This window comes from Mobula birostris, chromosome 13 (genome assembly GCF_030028105.1).
Source record: "Mobula birostris isolate sMobBir1 chromosome 13, sMobBir1.hap1, whole genome shotgun sequence".
Classification (NCBI taxonomy): Eukaryota; Metazoa; Chordata; class Chondrichthyes; order Myliobatiformes; family Myliobatidae; genus Mobula; species Mobula birostris.
In genome coordinates, this window is record NC_092382.1 from 23,568,017 (window position 1) to 23,583,532 (window position 15,516).

Sequence of the window (15,516 nt, forward strand, 5' to 3'; positions counted from 1 at the left end):
AATTCTGAATCCACACGGGCAATTTTCCCTGGAACTGGTGCCTCCCACCTTCCTGAATGAGCTTATCGTTCGGCGAACATACCATACTAAAATCCATATCCACAACCTCCAATCCTCGGTTTTAAACAATATGTCTCGCCCATTCCTCACGGTATTCAATCATCTTCGTGAGACATGTTCTGCTCTTCTGAAAGTCCTGTCGACTATCCCTAATCAGACTGTGCTTCGGCAAATCAATAGAATACAATGGAACTGTATTGTCATGGCTGAAGACAACAAAATGGCGGCGCTGCGCCAGACCGCACAAAACAGATATTTGCAATGCGTGCGGTCCGGATTCATTCAAACAAGAAAAAAAACTGTATTTACAGAAACAAATGATTTCAGTGGCACTCAAAGGCCATTGGCAAGGCAGGGTGTTGCATTATTCAGCATAACAACGGCCCTCGGATGAAGATATTTCCGTCTAATGGCATGACGAAGATGTTTCCCTCTCCCCTACCAGATGGCAGGAAATTAACCAGACAGTGTCAGGGATCGGATGGGTTTTTACTGTTGCCGTGAGCATCCGGAGTTAGATTGTCTCCCAGTCCGGTAGTTGAGACCCGGTGATGATCGGAGCCGTCCTAATCAACCCTTTGAGTGGTTTGCAATCTGTCTCGCTGCATCTGGAGCACAGCACTGCCATTCCGTGTGTCAGTCTGCTCTCTACCGCACTTAAAATGTTGACCAGCTATTTCTGAGACAGATCAGCTCTCCCTTATCACCTCATATAGTATAGTCACTGTTGTGCTTTCGTTGCTGACGAGGTTTTGCTGATGGGCCGAGAGAACTCCTCGGTGATATTCATCCCCAAAAACTTGAACCTCTGAACGCTCCCCATTACTTCACCATGCAGGGATAGGGGGCTTTCGACACTTCTTGTATTTTTGAAGTCGATTACCATTTCTATTGTCTTCTTAGTGCTGGTCGAAGTTTGAGGTTCACCCTCTCTATATACAGATTCATCAGTGTTTGTGATGAGGCCAATCACTGTTGTGACCTCTGCCACTATGCTGACTGAGTTTGTAGCAGGAGCGGGAGTGCAGTCATGGGCGAAGAGAGAGAGTAGAGACGTGTCTCTGTACACGCCACTGCGGGGCGCCTGTGCTGGAGTTTTGGGGGTTTGATGCGCACTTGTTTAGTTTCCCCGTTTGGGTACGATGACTGAGGAGGTCTAAGTTCCAATTACAGGCTGATGTGCCGAGACTTGTGGAGCTCCTGAACGTCATCTCCAGAAATTCCCCCCAAATTTGCCCGTCTCTGAAGTAAGAGTAATTGGTCTATCATTCCCAGGGTTAATCCCGGTACCTTTCTTGAACAAAATAATGATATTTGTCAGAACCTCCCACCGTCTGATGCTTCGCACCTATTCCTGTGGCCACTGAGGACGCACATATCATCACCAAAGCCGAGGAAATCTCTTCCCACGCATCCATTAGTATCATGTGCGATATTCCTTTCGGTCTCAGGGTCTTATCTATCCTCATGCTCTTCAAATTCTCCAATGCATCTTCCTTCGAAACCTTGACATATTCCAGCATATCAGGCTGTTCACGCTGCCCCCACATTCATCAAGTTCCCTCTGGGATTCCTACTCTGTGGTCTACGGAGTCCTGGCTGAATAGTGCTGGTCCGCGGCATCTGATCTGTCAGGAACTCTGCACTGGTGAATACTGAAGCAAAGCGTTCATTACCGACCTCCACTACCGCCCCCGTCTCCAGGCGCATGTTTCGTTCCTCTTGTATCCTTCATCGTCTCTGCACTCACGTCCTCCTGTTCTCCTCCTCGCCAATGCACACTCCTAACACTTATGTCCACAGTTTGGCTCCTTCTTGGCGACCTCGTAACTCTCCAGAACCGTCTCTGATGATCTCTGCTTCTTAAGCCTTAAGCATGCTTCTTTCTTCCTCGGGAATGGATGCTCCACATCTCGTCACAGCCGTGACCCCTTCGAGTTAGCGTCCTTTCCCCACCTCAGCGGGACAAACCTGCCCAGAACGCCAAGCAAGGGCACCCGGAACAAGCTGCACATTTCTGTTGGGCATTTCCCTGAACACATCCGTTCCTGGTTTACATCCCCAGGTTCCTGCCTCATAGCGTCATGATGGGTACTCCCGCAAATTAAACACGTCCCAATACTTTCTGCTCATATCCTTGTCCATGGCTATGTAAAAGTTCAGGGAGTTGTCGTCAGTATCACCAAAATACTCGCTAAGCCTCGCATATCTTAGTTGAGCTTAATCTCTTCAAGCATCGGCTTTCTAAATTATTTCTAAACTTTTCTAAATTAAACAATACTACGTCACTGTTTGCATTCTTTTAGCGCTGCCTCTCTTGTTTATTTATTTATTGTTTATTTCGGTGCTTTTGGACGTATTGCACTGTACACACATTTCACGACATTTACTGGAGACAGTAAACGTGATGCTGGTTGCGATTCTGATGATGGAAATGAGGAGCCAGTGATGATCCATAATATGCGCCGCCATTTACTGAGACCCTATTCGGAGCCGGAAAAGCCGATGCACATTCGGTATCGGGAATATTTGTCACAGATGTGATTATAGAGATTTTTAACCTTCAATGTCAAAAAGCAGGGACTACTTAAATACATTTCGTGTTGCCCTTGTCAATCATGCCCGCACAACGGGCTGCTGAGTTCACTGTGACTGAAGAAGTATGGACAAATTTGGAGTAAGGTGATGGAATCCGTGTGGTCTACAATTAGATTGGGCAAATAACGCAGACTGTGCAGGCCCGCTGTAATGTTCATATAATGTGGGGTTGGTTTCAGGATAAATTGTGAGATCGCTCAGAGCTAACATTTGCTTTGAGAGATATGGAGCGAGATATCATACAATTAATATCAAATAAAATGAATGTGAAGGCAACAATAGAAGTAGATACGAGAAAATCTGCAGATGCTGGAAATTCAAGCAATATACATAAAATGCTGGTGAAACGCAGCATTTTCTGTGTGTTAATATGAGCAGGTGATAGGTCATGACTGGCATTTCAATCCGGAGTGCGTGGAACAGCTTTAAAAACTTTCTGATTGTCTACTTTACTAGACGGTGTTCTGGACTGAGCTTTAAGTATTCCCCGCGGTGCCGAGAGAAACGGCGCCTTGTTTGTTAACTGACTGTAACTAACCCGAGTTATTGTGCAGCCTCTGTGTTTTTTTCACCGGGGTACAGATTAATGTATAAAAGGGCAGCGAGGTCAGAACGCAGGCGAGTGGCTCTCAGTGCGAGGAGTGCGGTGCATTTTGTACAACACCCGAAAATGGCTCTACCAACAATCCGGCATGTGACGATTGTATTTTACCCTATTCTCGCAGCTTTCGGTGTTCCGGGAAAGTCGACACATCCTCTGTCTGAGATGTTAGCGACGGACTTCTATTAACAGTCATTTCACTGGGTGTTGTTTCCCGGCGAAACCGACCCAGCGCGGAGACCGGCAGACTACCGCTGCTGAACGGTTCGTCTCCGCTCCACACGCTGATGCAGGGTCAAGTTCACTGTCACCCCGACACCCATCCCGCCCCCAGAGTTCATCGTAGACGATGCTGCTGAAATTCAGGGAGATCAGTCCTCTCCGCTGTTCACCACTGTCAGCGTAAATCTGATACCAGGATTGTTGCAGATTGAAATGTATTTTGTGACCTAACTTTTGGTGAAGGAGCAGTAGAACAGGACGATTTGTGGGAGCGTTGCGGATTGTACCAACTGCCGCCGGAGCTGAATTTTCTCTCTCACTGTCTCCCTCTCTCTCTCTTCCTCTCGCACAATCTCTCTTGTTCTGTCTCTCTGTGTCTCTCTCTTTCTCTCTTCCTCTCTCTCTCTCTCTCTCTCGCTCACTCACTCTCTCCCTCTCCTTCCCTCCCCCCTTTGTGGATTTCCGATCAAACCTTTCATTAGATGTCTTACCCGAACCAGTTGGGAATTATAGTAAATATAGCTAGCACAAGAATTGGGTGCCCACCTGGAGATTTGAATTAATTTCTCCCTATCGCACCTTTAAGATGATAACGAATGTGATCAAAAATGGCGGATATATCCAAGTGGAAGAACTTCTTTATTGATAGACGTTTCTGAAATTATTCGAGTTTAAGCTAGATTGCGTACAAGCGACACTAAACGAATCAGTGAAGTCCGATTCTGTTCTTTACCCGGTAATTTTGCCGATCACAGTCGGATTAGTATTTTCACTTTGGATTCCGAGAACGTTTCTCCTCGCCCTGTTTGTAACTCACAATTTGTGACTCTTTCCCTAGCGAACCTATTGACAATGGTGGTCCTCTTCCGAGGGAATTGTGGCCTTTCCAAATGTATATCGCTCTACATGGCTTTCATGGCAATGGCAGATTTCCTGGTGATGATCGTCTGTGTAATTGTGTATCAAATCGTCATGTACCAGTTTCCATTCTGCTTCCTGTCCTACACATCCGCCTGTAAAGTCGTCCTGTACTTCAATTCGACCTGCCTGCAAACCTCGGTCTGGTACACTGTCCTGTTCACAGCCGATCGGTTTGTAGCGATCTGTTGTCAGAAGCTTAAAACGAAATATTGCACGGCGAGGACAGCTGTTGCTGGCATTATAACCGTGCCGCTCCTGATGTATTTACAGAACGTCCCATATCTATTTGAGTATAAACATGTGCGTGTAATTAACGGTATTCAATGGGGCTGTCAGCCGAGCTCATGGTTCATTACGTCTCTTGTGGGCGTCGCATTCTCCTTTCTGCAGAGTATTTTAACGGTTATATTACCTTTTGTTCTGATAACCCTGTTTAACTGTCTGACAGTAAGGCGCATTTTATTAGCCAGTAAAGTGCGCCGCGGACTGCGCGGTCAAGGCAGTCAAACACAGAAGGATCCGGAGATGGAAGGCCGCCGGAAATCCATCATTTTACTCTTTTGTGTGTCCGGCAGTTTCATTCTGTTGTGGCTGTCGGTCACTGTGATCTTTCAGATCACCCGACTCGCAGGAACCGTGCATTACGACGGCGATTACACCGACTCCGCCTATGTCGCCATTGAAGCCGGCTACATGATCATGTATCTGAGTTCCTGCACGAACGCCTGCATTTATACAGCGACCCAGGCTAAGTTTAGAGAGGAAATGCGGCTGGTGTTAAAATCTCCTTGGACTTTATTTTTAATACTGGTTAAAAAAACACAGGTAAAGCAAAGCACATGTTCCTAAAGTTCGAAAGTTCATTACCCACTAATTCTGCGCATCGGAAATCTGTCATTGGGTCGCGATGTACATCTGCGTTTTATGTGTTTAACTATAATGTGTCTCGCTATTAAATTGACTTGGAATCAAATATAAATCCATTTCTGTGCAGAAGCGTCCTTGATAGCCGTGACGGCATCAACAATCCTGGTATCCGATCGCTCAGTTGATTTCATTCACTCGTTGCGTTTCACAGCTGCGTTGACACTCAGGGCTCATTTGGCCGCAGGGTAACTCGGGTAAAGGTGGAGTCATCGGAATGACTTTTACACTGGCAGTGCAGATTCGCTGCGGTCAGCGCTGTGACAGAGCTGCCTTCTTGTAGATTGCAGTGCGGAATCAATATTGCATAGATTCTGCCCCAGCTCGACTATGGCGACCTATGCCAATCCCCAGAGCCATAATGCAGCCCGTATCCCTCTCTACCTTTGTTAACCAAGGGTTCTCCAGACACGTTTCCATTATTTTATTATCACCTGCATTCAGCACGTCTGCTGCAGACATAACCACGCCGCACTGGGCGAAAAAAAAACAATGTCTTCAGATCTGTGTATGGACGTGCCACTGCTGACATAGGAGAAGACAAAGTTGTTGGCTATCTGTACAATATACACCTCCTCATAATTGTATAAACTTTTACAAGGACCATTCATTTTATTTTTTATTTCAGACAATCAAACTTTTCCTTATAGTTTATCCCCTTCCCCACAGTCCAGGAAACAATCTGGTGAATTTTGATCTACCATAGCTCAGTTCTTACAACATCCTTCCCATGGTGTGGCAATCAGAATTGCACCCATTGCTCTCAGTCTGTTATCACCAGTGCTCCGTATAGCTGTAAGACCGAGTCGGAATTCTTCCACTCAAAGCCTCGGTGAACAATGCAAGAATAACACAATCCACTTCTGCTGTACTGTCCTCCTCCATTCAGAAAGGTATGGCCTGGCATTGCAAGGTTACAACTGAAAACGACCCTCCAAAGGTCTATATTGTCTCCCAGATTTTTATTTCACAACGTGGATCAAGTCATATTTTGTTTCACATACTCTTACAAACAACAAAGGATACATCAGCAAATCTACAGCTCGCCGCTTATTGCCGGCGTCCGGGAGGAAAGACAAGCTGGCACATGACCATTCACATCCATTTATCAAGCTAATCCTGTGACTAGTTTGCCAATTCATCTCCGCGTCCCTGTATCTGCCATGGGTGCTTTGTTAGGAACATTACTGAAGGACATCCAAACTCTATCTACCTTCCTGCTTCATTAAATCGTATCCTGCTGTTTTGATATTACCATACATTTGTTTTATTTTACAGTTGGTGGTTAGACGAAAATCTGCACTTGTTTGTACTACTTTGTTTAGGAGGATGCGTAGGTCTTCTGCAGCACTTGCTATTAGGGTGATATCGTCTGCATATCTTATATTGTTGATGTTAACACCTCCAATTTTTATCCCATCTCGGTCTTCTATTTCTCTGAGAATCATTTCACTATAGATATTAAATAATTCCAGTGAGGCAACGCATCCTTGTCTAACTCCTCTTTGAATTTTAGTCCAACTGCTTATTTTATCATACTTTTTTTAACCGTCGCTGTTTGATTCCAATATAAATTTTGAAGCAGTTGTTGGCCCCTTCCGTCAGTGTTTAGTTCAGCTAGAGTTGAAAGAATTTTTCATGTTTCACTTTGTCGAATGCTTTAGTGAAATCAATAAAACATAAAAAGACATCACTTTGATATTCAATGGCCTTTTCTGAAAGCATTCATAGTATGAAAATTGCGTTCCTAGTTCCTCTATCCTCAATAAACATATATTGCAGTTTAGAAGTTGCTAGACTTAACTTGTTTTTAATTCGACTCAGAACAAGTCTCAACAAAATCTTTATTATGTGATTCACCAGACTGATTGTTGTATAATTTTCGCAGTCAATAGTTTCAGGAATTTTTGGCAGAGTTATAAATACTGACTTCAAGAGATCGTCAGAGCATACACCAGACTCATATATGACATTGAACAGTTCAAAAAGAATATCTATGCCCAGATCCTCCAGGACTTGTATCATGTCCACTGAAATTTCATCAGGTCCAGTGGCTTTACCATGTTTTATGCTTTTCATTGCTTTAGTTATTTCTTCTTTGGTAATAGGTGGGCCAGGATTAGGGTATTTAATATCTGGGAGTTCCCCTCTATTATCTTCAAAAAGCTGATCTATATACTGAATCCACCTCTCACACGCTTTATTTGGGTCTGTTAGCATGCATCTGTCTGCTGATCTTATGCATCCTGTAGAGGGGGTTTTCTTAATTAGATTAGATTATGAGGACACGCAGTCCTCTTTTTTTGTCATTTAGTAATGCATGCATGAAGAAATGATACAATATTCCTCCGGTGTGATATCACAGAAACATAGGACAGACCAAGACTTAAAAACTAACAAAAAACACATAATTATAATATATAGTTACAACAATGCAACAATACCATAACTTGATGAAGAACAGGCCATGGGCACAGTAAAAAAATTCAAAGTCTCTCGGAAGTCCCACATCTCACGCATACGGGAGAAGGAAGAAAACTCTCCCTGCCATGCCCGACCACAATCCAACTTTCAGTCGTCCAAAAACTTCGAGCTCCGATCAGCCATCCGACGCCGAGTACCGAGCGCCATCTCTGCCGAATGCTTCGACCTCAGCCTCGGTCACCAGTGGCAGGCAAAGCCGGGGATTTTGGGGCCTTCCCTCCAGAGATTCTCGATACCACAGTAGCAGCGGCAGCGAACCGGGTATTTCAGAAATTTCCAGATGTTCCTCTGTGCCTTCTCACGTCTGTCTCCATCAAATCAGAATTGTGCACGGTACCCGATTTAACAAATATGATATCATTTCACTGGAGAGCTGTGTGCGCCGCATCACATCGCCATCTTCTCCTTCTGCCTGAAATTAATTCCTCCCGAAATTAATTACAGTAATTTCCTTAATTTTCTTGTGCATTTCTTTGCTGTTGTTAATATGGCTTTCTACTTCATTGCATTTTTGAATCAGCCATTCATCCTTTGCAATATTGCACAATTGTCTGGTCTATCTGTCTAGCTCTCTGTGTTCCACTTCCTTATTCTTCACTAACCTCCTTTGTTCCATCAGATCCGGAATTTCTTGAGGTATCCTCCCCTTGTTGGTGTGTTGGATTTCTTGTACTGGGATTATCTCCTCTGCTGATTGCTGTATAGCATATTTAATTCCATCCCAAGCTGTTTTGAATTGTTGCTTAGCTATGCTACCATTTTTAAGTTCTCCCAACATATACTTTTTTCTCTTTTTTCCAAGTTTTAGTTTCTTTAATTTTGTTTTAATGGTAGTTACTACTGGATGGTGATCTGAACCACAGTCTACTCCTGGGTAGGTTTTAGAATATGTGATATTATTTCTAAAGCCTTCATAAAACCTGTCGATATCTTCTTCATCTGCATCATTTGTTGGCACATTGGCTTGGATTATGCTAATATTAAAAGGGTTACCGCTAAATTTAACTAAAAGCAGCCCAATATCGCCCAATATCCCATAACACATTCTGATACTTGTTTGTTTAAAATAATTCCAACTCCATACATATGCTGTTGACGTCCAGAGTACATGATCAGAGAACTATTCTCAGTGAATTTGCCACTATTGGTCCATCTAATTTCTGACACGCCTAAGATATCAACTTCCAACCTTTACATTTCAGTTAAAGTGTTGTCCAACTTCCTTTCTGGTAAAGTACACGGATGTTCCATGTTGCTATCCTTAGCCTTTCCCTATTGCTTACAGTCTCTGGATGACGGACTGGTGTCACCTGCAGCACGTGACTACCCCGACCGAGCGAGGTGTTGTTCTGTTCATTAGAATAAACCCCATTCCCGCTGTTGTCTGGTTTCCTTCTTTTGTTTCTTTTCATGACTGAAGAGGCAGAAATTTCAACAGTGGGTTGCCGTTGCCTTCTGTTGCCGCAGTGCTCATCTAACTAGAGCATTTGACCTCTACTGGTGTTCCCGATTGGGAATCATACACTAGGCGTCGCCCTACCTTTGCTGTTGTTGTACAAAGACAATCCTCCACCACAGCTTGAAATCAACCTCCCTGCTGCCAGAGCCTTCAGTGATTTTAGGTGACACCACCAGCGTCGGTCTGGTTATTTTTCTGGCGCTAAACACTCGCCATAGACAGAGCTCCTTCAGCGAGACAGGCTGCACCCGGACCTGAGCCCGACGTGAAGGCGGAGTTGTCTTGGGCGGCAGAAGCTATATAATCGCTATTGCAATTTCCTGATATTTAGTCAGGACCCAACCACCCCATACACCCCCATTGCTTAACAGGATAAAACTCAGAAGAAATACTGGCATGGATAGAGGAATGTCTGGCAGCCAAGAGGCAGTGAGTGAGAATAAAAAGAGCCTTTTCTGGCTGGCTAACAGTGACTCATGGTCTTCAGGGGTCAGTATTCGGTCCGCTATTTTTCACATTATTTGTCGATGATTTGGATAAAGGAATTGATGGCTTTGTGGGAAGGTTTACGGATGATACAAAGATAAGTGGAGGCGTTGGTAGTGCTGAAGAAGCAATGCTATTGCAGCAGGACACAGACAAATTTGGAGAATGGGCAACAAAGTGGCAGATGGAATACAATATTGTGAAATGTACAATAATGCATTTTGGCAAAAGCAACATTAGTGAACTATTATCTGATTGGGCAAACGGTTCAAACAACAGAAGGAAATACAAGTAACACACATCAAAGCTGCTGGTGAACGCAGCAGGCCGGTCAGCATCTCTAGGAAAAGGAACAGTCAACGTTTCGGGCCGAGACCCTTCGTCAGGACGAACTGAAGGAAGAGCTAGTAAGAGATCTGAAAGTGGGAAGGGGAGGGGGAGATCCAAAATGATAGGAGAAGACAGGAGGGGGAGGAATGGAGCCAAGAGCTGGACAGTTGATTGACAAAAGGGATATGAGAGGATCATGGGACAGGAGGCTCAGGGAGAAAGAAAAGGGGGAGGGGGGAAAACCCAGAGGATGGGCAAGGAGTATATTGAGAGGGACCGAGGAAGAAAAAGGAGAGAGAGAAAAAGAATGTGTGTATATACATAAATATCAGATGGGGTACGAGAGGGAGGTGGGGCATTAGCGGAAGTTTGAGAAGTCAATGTTCATGCCATCAGGTTGGAGGCCACCCAGATGGAATCAGGTGTTGTTCCTCCAACCTGAGTGTGGCTTCATCTTTACAGTAGAGGAGGCCGTGGATAGACATATCAGAATGGGAATGGGATGTGGAATTAAAATGTGTGGCCACTGGGAGATCCTGCTTTCTCTGGCGGACAGAGCGTAGGTGTTCAGCGAAACGATCTCCCAGTCTGCGTCGGGTCTCGCCAATATATAGAAGGCCGCATCGGGAGCACCAGACACAGTATATCACCCCAGCCGACTCACAGGTGAAGTGTCGCTTCACCTGGAAGGACTGTCTGGGGCCCTGAATGGTGGTGAGGGAGGAAGTGTAAAGGCACGTGTAGCACTTGTTCTGCTTACAAGGATAAGTGCCAGGAGGGAGATCAGTGGGGAGGGATGGGATCGACGAATGGACAAGGGAGTTGCGTAGGGAGCGATCCCTGCGGAAAGCAGAGGGGGGAGAGAACGATGTGCTTATTGGTGGGATCCCGTTGGAGGTGGCGGAAGTTACGGAGAATAATATGTTGGACCCAGAGGCTGGTGGGGTGGTAGGTGAGGACCAGGGGAACCCTATTCCTAGTGGGGTGGTGGGAGGATGGAGTGAGAGCAGATGTGCGTGAAATGGGGGAGATGCGTTTGAGAGTCAAGTTGGTGGTGGAGGAAGGGAAGCCCCTTTCTTAAAAAAGGAGGACATCTCCCTTGTCCTGGAATGAAAAGCCTCATCCTGAGAGCAGATGCGGCGGAGATGGAGGCATTGCGAGAAGGGGATGGCATTTTTGCAAGAGACAGGGTGAGAAGAGGAACAGTCCAGATAGCTGTGAGAGGCAGTAAGCTTATAGTAAACTTCTGAGTCCTCGGAAATATGGAATATGAGTCCTCGGGCAAGACTCCCAGAAGGTTAATTTACAGGTTGGGTTTGTGGTAAAGGAGGCAAATGCAACGCTGGCATTTATTTAAAGTGAAGTAGCATATATAAGCAAGGAGATAATGCTGGTACTTTCTAAACTCTACTTAAGAGTATTTGGGACCCATATCTCAGAAAAGGTGTGTTGTCATTGGAGAGAGTACAGAGGATGTTCAAGAAGATGATTCCGGGAATGAAGGGGTTAAGATATGAGGAGTGTTTGCCAGCCTTGGTCCTGTACTCCTGCACTGACCTATGTTTAATAAACGCTGGCGGGGGGGGTGTTAAATCTCACTGAAACCCACCGAATGTGGAAAGGTCTCGATGGGGTGGATGAGGAGAGGACTTTTCGTATGGTGGGGGTAGCCATAACAGAGGGCACAGCCTCAAAACTGAGCAGCGACCTTTTAGAATAGTTAAGGGGGATTTTATTTAGTCAGAGAGCAGTGAATCCATGGAATTCACTGACACAGACGGCGATGGGGGCCAAGTCTGTTGGTACATTTCAGGCAGAAGCTAATAGTTTGCCGATCAGTCAGGGCATTACAGGACATGTCGAGGAGGCAGGTGTATGGGGCTGAGTGAGAACCGGGATCAGCCATGATAGAACGGCGGAGCAGACTTGATAGGGCTGAATGGCCTAATTCTACTCCTATGTCTTATGGTCTTTTACTGCTAGTGTCTTACACAGTGAAGATTGACACAAAATACTTACTACATTCCACCACTATTTCTTTGCTCTTTTACTAACTCGCAGCATCATCTTCCAGCAGTACAATATCAACTCCTGCCTCTCTTTTGCTCTTTATATACCTGAACAAATTTTGATACTTGATATTATTGGCTCACTTACCTTAATGTTTCATCTTGTCTCTCCTGTGTGTTTTTTTTTTCAGTTGTCTCCTATTGGTTATGTACGTTTGTAAAAGCTTTCCAATCCTCTCATTCCCACTGTTTTCTTGCTATATTATATGACCCTGCTTTTGCTTTTATCAAAAACAGGAGGAACTCTGTGGATGCTGGAAATCCAACTAACACATAGACAAAATGCTGGAGGAACCTAGGAGGCCAGGCAGCATCTATGGGAAATAGTGAACAGTCAATGTTTTGGGCCGAGACCCTTCATCAGAACTGGGAGAAAAAAGATGACACGTCAGAGTCTGGGGGTGAATTGGGTGGAAGAAGTGGTAGGTGATAGGTGAAACTGGGAGAGGGGGAAAAAACTTCTTCGGATATAATTTCCTTAACGATTCTTGAAAGATCATTGCTAATGCATCCACATCTCTTCAGTCACCGTTTCAGATCTCTGGGGTGTACACCATCTGGTCCAGGTGATCTGTTTACCTCCAGACCATCTCTGTTTCCCAAGACCCTTCTCCCGATTAATGTAACTTTACACATTCTGACCAGTGACATCTGCGACTTCCATATTCCTGCCAGTGTCTTTGAAAGATAAGAGTGATGTACAATACTTATTCAGTTCATCTGCCATCACCTTGCACCCCCACCCCATTACTACCTCTCCAGCATCATTTTCCAGTGGTTTGATATCCACTTCCGCCTCTCTTTTACACTATATGTAACTGAAGAAAAAAATTGGTATCCTCTTTAATATTACTGGCAAGCTCACCTATGTATTCCATCTTTTCCTTCTCAATTATTTTAGTTACATTCTGTTGGGTTTTAAAAGCTTCCCAGTCCTCTAACTTCCTAGTAATTTTTGCTCTGTGCCCTCTCTTATCAGCCATGGGTTTACCACCTTACTATTAGAATACTGCTTCCTCTTTCTGATGTATATATCCTGTGCCTTCTGAATTGCTTCCAGAAATTACAGCCATTGCAAATGTTTTCATCGCTACCTGTGTTCTTTTCAAATCAATATTGACCAATTTTTCTCTCATGCCTCTCTAATTCTCTTTACTCCACATCTGACTTTAGCTTCTCCTTCTCCAATGTCAGGGTGAATCTGATCACATTAAGATGACTTGCCCCTGAGAGTTATTTGAACTAAAGTAACTATATTAATTCCGGTTCATTACAACACCCAATCCAGAATAGCTGAACCCAAAGTGGGATCAACCATGAGCTGCTCTAAAAAAGCATCTTGTAGGCATTCTAGGAATTCCTCCTCTTGACACCAACACCATCCTAATTTTCCTAATCACCTGCATGATAATCCTCCATGACTATTGTAACATTGCCCTTTTGGCAGGCATTTTCTATCTCCCATTGTCATTTGTGGACCACATACTACTGTTTGGGGTCTCTATACAATTCCCATCAGGGATTTTTTTAAACATTTGCTGTTCCTTAATTCTACCCACAGATTCTACGCCTTACAACACTTGCCACGTCTAATGATTTTATTTAATATTTTACCATAAGTCACACAACCCCACTACCAGCTTGTTCTTTCAAGAAACATATTAGTATCTGGGAAACAAGAGGACCTGCCGATGCTCGAAATCTAGAGAAATACACACAACGTGCTGGAGGAGCTCAGCATGACGGGCAGCATCTATGGATGGGAATCAACATTTCGGGCCAAGACGCTTCAGCGGGACTCTTGATACCCACGTATCTGGAATATCAACAAGCAAAGACAATAGAAAGTAGTGTGAAATAGGGAAAATCTTTGACAAAATTTAGTTCAAGGCAAAAAAAAACCCTGCCAAACAGAGCTCAATTGTTAACAAATACAACAACGGCAATAATCAATTTCATCAATACCGACATTGACTTTTTTTAAATAAAAAATATCACGGTCCCATTTCAATCAGTAAAATTTACAAAGATAAATAAGAACTTTAGAAAACTTTCGAAAAGACTATTTATACTCAAACCCACTTAGATTAACACTACCTTGGACAGAAGGAGGAAGAGAAATAACACACACGAAAGAGAAATCACACAACAGTCAGCTAAAACTTCTAAGTATATATTTTCATCAAAACTGAACAGGGTTCAGCACTCCATGTGTGTATAAGCAATCGTGATAAGAAATACAGACCAGAAAACTTAAATGAGTGGCCAACTCAGAAAAATGAATCGTCACTATGAAAATTTTACTGATTGAAATGGGACCAAGATATTTTTATTAAAAAAGTCAATGTCAGTATTAACCAGTGGAATGAGAATGATCCTCCATGGGAGACATCTCAACGATCTGAGTAGACTAGATGTTGACAAAGAAGCATCGAGCACCTGACTGAGAGTTGGAGAGCTCGTCCCAGAAACAGAGGGGTTTCTTGAAGAAATACAGGACAAGGTGGGTGACAAAAGGAAATAAAAAAAATGAAAATATATGAAATACAAACCAACAAGGCAGTAAGTGCAGAAAATGCCAAGAGAAACCAGACACAATCCAACACATTCCAGGATCCTGCAGCAGTTTAACTCAATCTGATTGCTTACACAGGTACAATCAAGTGGCAAATATCATTCACCAAAATCTTGCTTTGAAATACAAACTCATGAATGACCACCATCACTTCATTAAGGCACCATAAATTCAAGCCTGTTCCAGTTAGGGACAGAATCTCACAATTTATATGATAATCAATACATTATTACAGATAGGATAATCTAAAATAACCATCCAGATATAATATTACAGGATAAACAACAGGAACAACTCCCTCAGTAGACAAACCATTCTCAACACACACTTTTCTCGACCAGTGGAGCACCTCACCACAGGTATTGTTTGTGTCAGACAAAAGATTTTATCTGTCAATCAGCTTCCAAAGTTTCCACTCTGTCATTCGTTGCCACACCCCGCTGCTGATTCCCTTCTCATCATACGTTTTTAATCCGACCATCGTCCAGAGCCCCTAACACCGCCCTGTGCAAACCCGCCTCTGGTTTCTGACCCTACTCTGTTGAACATCCAACTAATGGTTTCCCATTCTGCTTTCAGTCTTCAGAGGACAGTGGTGTTTTCTAACAACCCTTTAGAAGCAGGGAAAATGACCCATAATGTGGAAATGAGCCCTGAATAAGGAGGTTAACTCCCAATGTCATTCTTCCTCAGCCCAGAGATTTGAGGGGCAAAGAACATCTCAGACAGAACTGCAGTCAGCTCGACTTCTTCAGTCTGCAGAGAATTCAAGGGAAACCTCTTCACC

At 44.0% G+C, this 15,516-nt stretch overlaps 1 protein-coding gene across 1 annotated transcript in view; it reads right to left on the minus strand.

Moving 5' to 3' along the window:
• The window catches only part of LOC140208566 (uncharacterized), a 189,704-nt gene that overhangs the window by 143,345 nt on the left and 30,843 nt on the right, over positions 1–15,516 (minus strand). The gene's annotated exons all lie outside the window — the stretch shown is intronic.